The following is a 7,500-nucleotide window of genomic DNA, read 5'->3' as shown; positions in this document are numbered from 1 at the left end:
CAGTCTTCTCCTGACTCTCTGTCATCACCTACCTATCCTCCCCTCTGCTGATTTACTGCTTCAAGTCCCCGACGTTTACGTCTCGCTCGCACGCATAAACACCCGGAGATGAAGTGGTGAAGTGCGGTATTAAAGGAGACGTCCATTAAGTCCATCAGTATGAGTGAAACCATAACATCTTACGCTTAACATGTGCTCATGTCTGAAGAGTCTCTCTCTCTCTCTCTCTCTCTCTCTCTCTCTCTCTCTCTCTCTCTCAAATGAATTCACTCCAGAGTCTCTACTGAATCAAATCCCATCCCACAGCACTGTAGGTCAATCCATAACCCTGTTACTACCCACAATTCCCTATAGAGTTACGTTTAATACATAGCCAAAATAGTCTGAGAGAACAGGAGAGAACCTTTTGATTTTTCTTAGCTTTATTGCCGTCACTGTTTGTTCATCTCGAGTCCTTTAAGGAAATTATAAAATGTATCATTATTGGCAGGATTATTAGTAATTCATGAAAGCTGAGTTTATTACAGAGATGTGTATATAATTATACACGATATAAATATAGGGTCAGGACAGGAGGTGTATTGTATAAATTGTATAGTGGCCTGGATACAGGCTTCACAAGAGCGACTGTTACTTTCGGTTGTCGAAATTAAGTAAATCTGCTTTTTTTTTTTTTATTTTTTTTTTTTTTTCCTTCCTGTTATTCCTTTTCCCAGTTTACTGACGCGTTATTCTGATGTTCTTCGTTATCTCTCTCTCCCGCGCTCGAGCCCCTTACCCCCACATGCGCAGGGTGAATCCGCTCACCGTTTATGATTATATGAGTCTCTATCTCCAGGCCAAGGGTGTCCATGAAAGCGGGGTCAACTCATCATAAATATTGCCTCATCAATTACTCGGATTAGCTGGAAAAGTCCAGAGTTGATTCTCTGGTGGATGTGGCTGACGCCAGGCGTAACCCACACCGTGCTCTCTTCTCCCTTCTCTCCCGTTTCTGCCCGTGCAGTCCTGCCTTTCAGTGCGGCGATAAGTATAGCGGAATATCGCCACGTCCGTGATCCCTGCGAGGCTTTATCTTTCTTATTAACACACAGAGTCATGCCACCAAACCGGCGCACCGAGACAGATAAGAGAGAAAGAAGGTAAACTCATCAAAGGGCTGGACGTTTGTTTTACTCAAACATAGACTGGCATCGTAGAGTGAGTCATGGAGAAATTTATAGCCGGTGTTTCTTCATCGTGTTTTCAGTTCCGTGTTACCGTCGAGTGCAAAAGTTTGCGTGCCCTTAAAACAAAACATCATCGTGATGAAGAAGTGTAATTTGAAGACCCCAAGACGCTGATTTAACAAGATCCCAAACAACACGTTCATTTTGGGATCAGTCGTATACACAAACAAGTGGTAGATCATTTACAAATATTAATTGCGTGACTTCACGCAAATTAATATTTGTAAATGATCTACCACTTGTTTGTGTATAACGAGTCGTTTTGTGTATAACGGTGACTGTGTCCATATGAATACTTGTGTGGCTGATATCTAAAACGAAGGCACTTTAATGTAGTGACGTCACCGTTTTAAGAAAATCGATAGTCCTGAGATACTAACGCATAATCTCATTATTAAGAAGTATAATTCTGTTTTCAAATGGCCTCTACAAACATAATACCTGCTTCTGGGTTGTATTCATTTGCCCGCACGATCGCCGTTCCTGAAGTGACTCTCAGTCTGAATCTATTTGCGTTGACGCCGTCTTGTATTTTCCACCTTTAAGTAGAGACTCGTCAAAGTGCGTTTTCATCGACGCAAATTTTGCTCAAGTGAAAGAAGCAATCCTCCGTGTTTATAATCTGTCTTACACCACTGTGCAGGTGCTATCGCGTTTCAATGTTTTGAGGTGTTTTTTGTTCCCCCCCCCCCACACACAGACCTTAAATCACGTCCCTTAGTGTTTTAGGTTTCACAGACGTTCCTTAATTGTTATCACAAGTACCACGTATCTAAATATTCTCGAATAGCTTTCTTTGTATTTATAACTTCTCCGAACGCTTTAATCTGCATGTATCACATCGGCGAAGGTGTCATAGCAACTAAATTTTATTGTAGGTAAATTGAAAAACAGCCATGGGGGGGGGGTGCAAACTTTTGCATTCGACTCTTCATTTCGTGTGTGTGTGTGGGGGTATATATATATATATATATATATATATATATATAAATGAGCTGATCCAAAGGTTAATGAGAGCCCGTTTGTGCCAGTGTTTAATGGAGCAGTGTGTGATGGTGTCTCGCTTTATGTTGGCAATACCAAGGAGACGCCCTGAGACGGCGCGGCAAAAACGCAAATGATTTTATTACATTTCTTTATTGCCGCAATTAATCCTGATGCGTTTCTTTATATGACACACACACAAATCTTTGCTTCTTTTTCTCTCGTCTCCTCTCTCTCTCTCTCTCTCACACACACACACACACACACACACGTATGCGCGAGTGCAGTGTTTTGGCTTGGTTCTCTCAAGTCTCTGAAATATGGGGCTCAGTTATCAGGGCTGTGGCTGAGTATCCAAGCTTAGACTAAACACAGGCCTCTCGCACATGCTCACTCTTACACATCCACTTTCACACACACAACGAGGATTTATGAGGCGCGCTCTTAACGCTGCTCTCTGCCTGCCTCCTGTCAACTCCGAATTCAGTGAGAAAACAAGGAAGAGTAACCAGAAACAGATCAGAGTGTGAAAGTCAAGAAGGAGAGAGGATATTCTCCTGTGAGTGTGTGTGTGTGAGTGTGTGTGTGTGTGTGTGTGTGTTGTATGTAGTGATTCTTAGTGTCGCTGGTATTTTTGTGTCCTCTCACACACACTCAATTTCCCTCACTGCTCATTTTGTTCATCACACAGTCATTTCGTTATCTCGTCTAAAGCTGGCTCGGTTTGTTGTGGGGTTTTTTTTGTTTGTTTGTTTGTTTGTTTGTTTTTTAAATTAGCGTTTTCTTCATCAGTCACACGTCGCACTTTAAGTTACGGTGCCTTGTAGATTTGGAAGGAGTGCCAGGTCAGAAGCGCATCTGCTCGTAGAATTGTATCGCTTTACATTCTGGACAACTCGAGCACCCGCCCCCCCCACGCCCTCCCCCCCACGCCCTCCCCCAATCCAAATGTCAAGTGCGTTTCGAAAGGGAGCCGAAGACTGGAAAGTTCTTCAGTGTTGTCTTTTAAAGCAATACCCGGTTCTTCATATTCTCGTCACGTTGTGGAATTTTTCCACTATCTATCAGTGTTGAGTGCACGGTCAGGTCTCCGCTCACGCCGTCCGGGAGTGGACATCATCATTCGAAACAAACACACAAAAACACGCCGTCGGTCATCCGCTGATCTTTTAAGAAATTTTATTTGAAATAATCTTTCCTGATATGTGACATGAGCGCAGCAGCGAAGGTCAGCACTCGTCTCTGAGAGTCTGATTTATTTGCTCTTGCTTTTGTCTGTTCACTCAGCGATGAGAACACTGCCAGAGATATTCTGCCTGGACTCGTTTGACCCCCCCCCCACCGCACCCCCACCCCCCCCCCCCCCTTACACATGCACACATATCTATATTTATATATTAGCTGATAAAGGGAGATGAATAGAGTTGAACTCTGTGTTGTTGTTGGGGAATTTTTTTTTTTTCTTTCCATGTTGTCCATGAAGTGGGGAAGATGTCCGTCTGAACAAAATGGCCGCCACACCACGGCCCCGCATCTTACACGCGATAGAAACGTCTCTCAAATACTTTCTAAGTGTCAAATAAACGCTGTTAACACAGATTCTGAAAAGCATTACCGTGTGGTTGATGATGTAATGTTGCTATGTATTTAATTCTCCTCTTACGTTCATGTTTTTTTTTGTGGTTTTTTGTTTTCCCCTACAGCCTGTTCAGATGTGTGAGATTTGAAAGTGTTGATCTATTATTATTATTATTTTTTTTTAAATCACTAATGTGCAAGTGTGTTCAGGGTTGGAAAAGCCTCCCTCCATGACCGTGCTCCCCGTGTGCTCACTGACCCCTGACATGGTTTTAACTACTAAAACTGTGACTCTGGATTGCAGGACAGCTTTGTCTGAGCGTGAAACGCAATCCAGACGCTTTTTCTATTTCCTGTCGTTGTTTACCGCTCGTGTTTAGAGCGACACTCGCGTGTCACGACCCTTTAAGTAGCTCTCCGTTAAATAGTTTACTTATTCACTCGTCTACTATTTGGCGGTATTTACCCAAACTCTCAGCGGACACGTCCGCATTTCTCATCCCTCGCATCCGTCCGATTAGTTTACAGGACCAAAGCACGTTAAACATCTGCTGAAGGATCAGGACGGTTTGTCCGTGTGAGCGAGACCGAATGAATCCGGGTCTACTGTTAAAATCAACCAAAGCTGAACCGAGACGAACGTTCCCGTGACGTCACTTTACGCTCGAATCCTGAAGGAGTCGTGAAGGCCAGACCAAAGACTTGCGTTAGGTCACACGCTTTTTTTTCTAAAGTTTTTATATCTTCTCTTTTTCTTTCTCTAACGCCAGATCGACCACACATTGTGAAGAACACAGAACAGGGCTTCTATCTCGAATAATTTCACGTGCATTTTAATAGTACAATATGCGTCCCTGCACCTTTTTTAATCCACTAAATCAATAGCGCCATATTTAATTTAGTGGATGTTTAAATAACTAAACTAGTGGATGTTTAAAGTCCCGCCTTCAGTTACAGTTTCTACAAACTCTACTGTGCTCCATTCTCCAGCACACTGACACAGTCTTGGAGGGAGCCTCTACCCCCATTCCAGCTTAATTTAATACATTTAATAAAGGAAAAAATGTTTTAAAAACAATCATCTACAATACCTGGTTTTCATTTGCTTCCTAATTTGTTATTTTCATGCTTTTACCCCCCCCCCCCCCCCCCCCCCCCTCTCCGTTTGTGAAAGCGCTGGAGTTTTGTGTACAAAAGAAAAAAGAAAGAAAATCAAAGCTGAAAATTAGGCATATTGTATTCATCTTTTGTAAATATAAACACTTCATTATCAGCCGTCTCGCTCTGCGTCTTGTGGGGTTTTTTTCTGCGTGGCGTTGCTATATCGACACGTAAGCAAACACCACACACACTTGTGGTGTTTCTCAGTCATCAGGGTCGACTGTCCTTGTATGAATGATCTCGCTCTTATCAAAGCCCTTACTTTTAGAGAATGAGTGTGTGTGTGTGTGTGTGTGTTAGTGGTGTGGCTTGTTTCTTTCCTGCAGGTCTTTCACTCGTTCTGTCAACACTCCGTACGTTCCTCGGTGAGGATGAGATGAAGATAAGACCGATCTCCTAAAGAGGCCAGGTGCTTTGAGATGTCCTTCACTTTCCTCCAGGTTTTTCCCACACACACACACACACACACAGTGTTAGTGTAACAAACACACTTGTATCACAGCACCAGTTTTGGAGCCTTCATATCAGGGAGCCCATCTCATTTCGTTACAACAGGATGTTTAGCTCAGTACCGCGTTATAAACCTCGTACCACACCGTCATGGTTTCATTCCTTTTCCTTTACTCGTACGAGGAAGACGCTTAACCTGATGAAAATCTAGACAGGATTTGTTTGTGTTACAGTTTAATTTGAAAGGTCCAGCCGCATAAAATTCCTTGTGCGTAAGCGACTAATGTGACTGTTGTCTAATACTTAATCATTAGTGATTAGGTCATGACTATAAATAAGACAGCAGGTTGAAGTGGTTGTTTTGGTTCGCTTCGAGTCACCGCTATTTGATCACAGGAGAAACAACACCACAGCTCTGTTTACGACACCGTTCATTTGTAAAACACCCGACCCAACACTATTCCATATTTTACTCAGATCTGTTCACGCATACCAACTTGTACACCTGTACCAACATGATAGATCAGGCTGCTTCTGTAAATCTGGCCCTCGAGGTCTACTGTCCTGCAGAGTTTACCTCCAATCTCAAACTTACAATTCTTACAGCAGGATGCGGTTATAGAGGACTTATTTCTGTGAAAATTTCAGGTTCGTATCTGCTCCCCTATCAGAGATATTCAACTTGAAAATGATGGCAATTAATTTTTTTTTTTTTTTAAATCGCATTTTCATGCCCCCATAAAAAAAATGATTTAAAAAAATAAGAGAAGACTCCTTCTGAAATGTTCTGCATGCGCACTATATTTACCCAGGTACCCCCTAAAAATAATAATAAAACCGACGTGAACCCTTATAAATTGACATAAATTGAAATCCCATTATAAATTGACGCTAAAAGTGGACCTGTGAGCAATCTTGAGCATTACATTTGGACTTAAGCTCTAAATCTACGGAACAAGAACGTGCCAGATGTTTATATATGTACATGTACCTTGTAATGTGCTCTAGATGCCGGTTTTTGTTCCAATGAGCTCTACGGCCCATCCTTAGCCGAGATATTGAGGTTGTATAACCAAAATGTGTTGTGTGCCATGACACAGATATGGCTGTTGTAATTAAACCAGGTGGAATAATCATTTAAAAACCTTTTTTTTTTTTTTTTTTTTTTTTTTTTTAAACCCCCTGGTGGTTTTGCAATACCAATACGTAGCGGTAATCACTCAAAACAAATTAGAAAAATGAAAATTAGTCCAGCATACAACGTTGCAGTTATCGGACCCACTCGAGATGAAATGACTCAAAAGATTATATTGGTATTTCGTGGAAATATTAAATATATTTCAACAACAAAAAAAAAATCCTTCACATGGTGTATATTTTCTATAGTTTTATAGATAAACTGTGAAACCTATGCGAAACATATTAAAGACAGCTCCTCTGTCAGAGCGTTAAGAAATTTAAACCAGTACATGAAATTATTTGGATAAATCCCATAACTTCCAAAAGCTGAGAAAACAATCAATCTGCGTGACCCCAGTGACCAACAGAACCTCGAGAAACGGTTAATAGTTCAACAGGAATCGTTACGCCCTCTACGGAAACGTTTCTCTGCAGACCTTATGGCACTGTTTTAGCAAACATGCGTCACACACACACACATTTTAAAACACCTGATAAATCTAAACCAATAAAACTTAACGAACTAGGATGCATGCAGCTAATATAAACCAAGTTTGATCACATCCTTGTGTATGATATGATTTATATTATATTATATAGATAAATTGCCAAAAATGGAAAAGTTGCTAGCAAAATCGGTATCTTTGTCATATTGGGACACGGAAATTAGGACGGAGAAGATGGGGTGGAAATGATCTTTGTGTTGTGTCTGTTTGTAACATGATGATATTATTTTTGCTAGGTTTGTGTCACCCCATGCCGAGGCGTCCAGCTCCACGGATTAAAAATGTAAGAGGCGTAAGCCAGTCCTGCCATGTGCACGTAGTCGCACACAGGCCGAGCGAGAGGAAAAGAGCAGTTCTGTCAGCTTTTTTTTTTTTTTGCAGGTCCTCGATAGCCGCACTAACCGTGCGGTGAT

The 7,500-nt window shown here is 41.7% G+C and overlaps 1 protein-coding gene across 5 annotated transcripts in view; it reads left to right on the top strand.

Moving 5' to 3' along the window:
- The window catches only part of erc1b (ELKS/RAB6-interacting/CAST family member 1b), a 212,586-nt gene extending 207,516 nt beyond the window's left edge, over positions 1-5,070 (top strand). For all 5 annotated transcript variants that reach the window (XM_053688509.1, XM_047162090.2, XM_053688508.1 and 2 more), the window contains one exon: positions 1-5,070. This exon is cut by the window's left edge and continues 384 nt beyond it. The gene's annotated coding sequence lies outside the window, so the exon portion shown is untranslated.
- Positions 5,071-7,500: the final 2,430 nt, after the last annotated feature.

This window comes from Ictalurus punctatus, chromosome 19 (genome assembly GCF_001660625.3).
Source record: "Ictalurus punctatus breed USDA103 chromosome 19, Coco_2.0, whole genome shotgun sequence".
Classification (NCBI taxonomy): Eukaryota; Metazoa; Chordata; class Actinopteri; order Siluriformes; family Ictaluridae; genus Ictalurus; species Ictalurus punctatus.
This window is presented reverse-complemented; position numbering and strand designations above follow the sequence as displayed.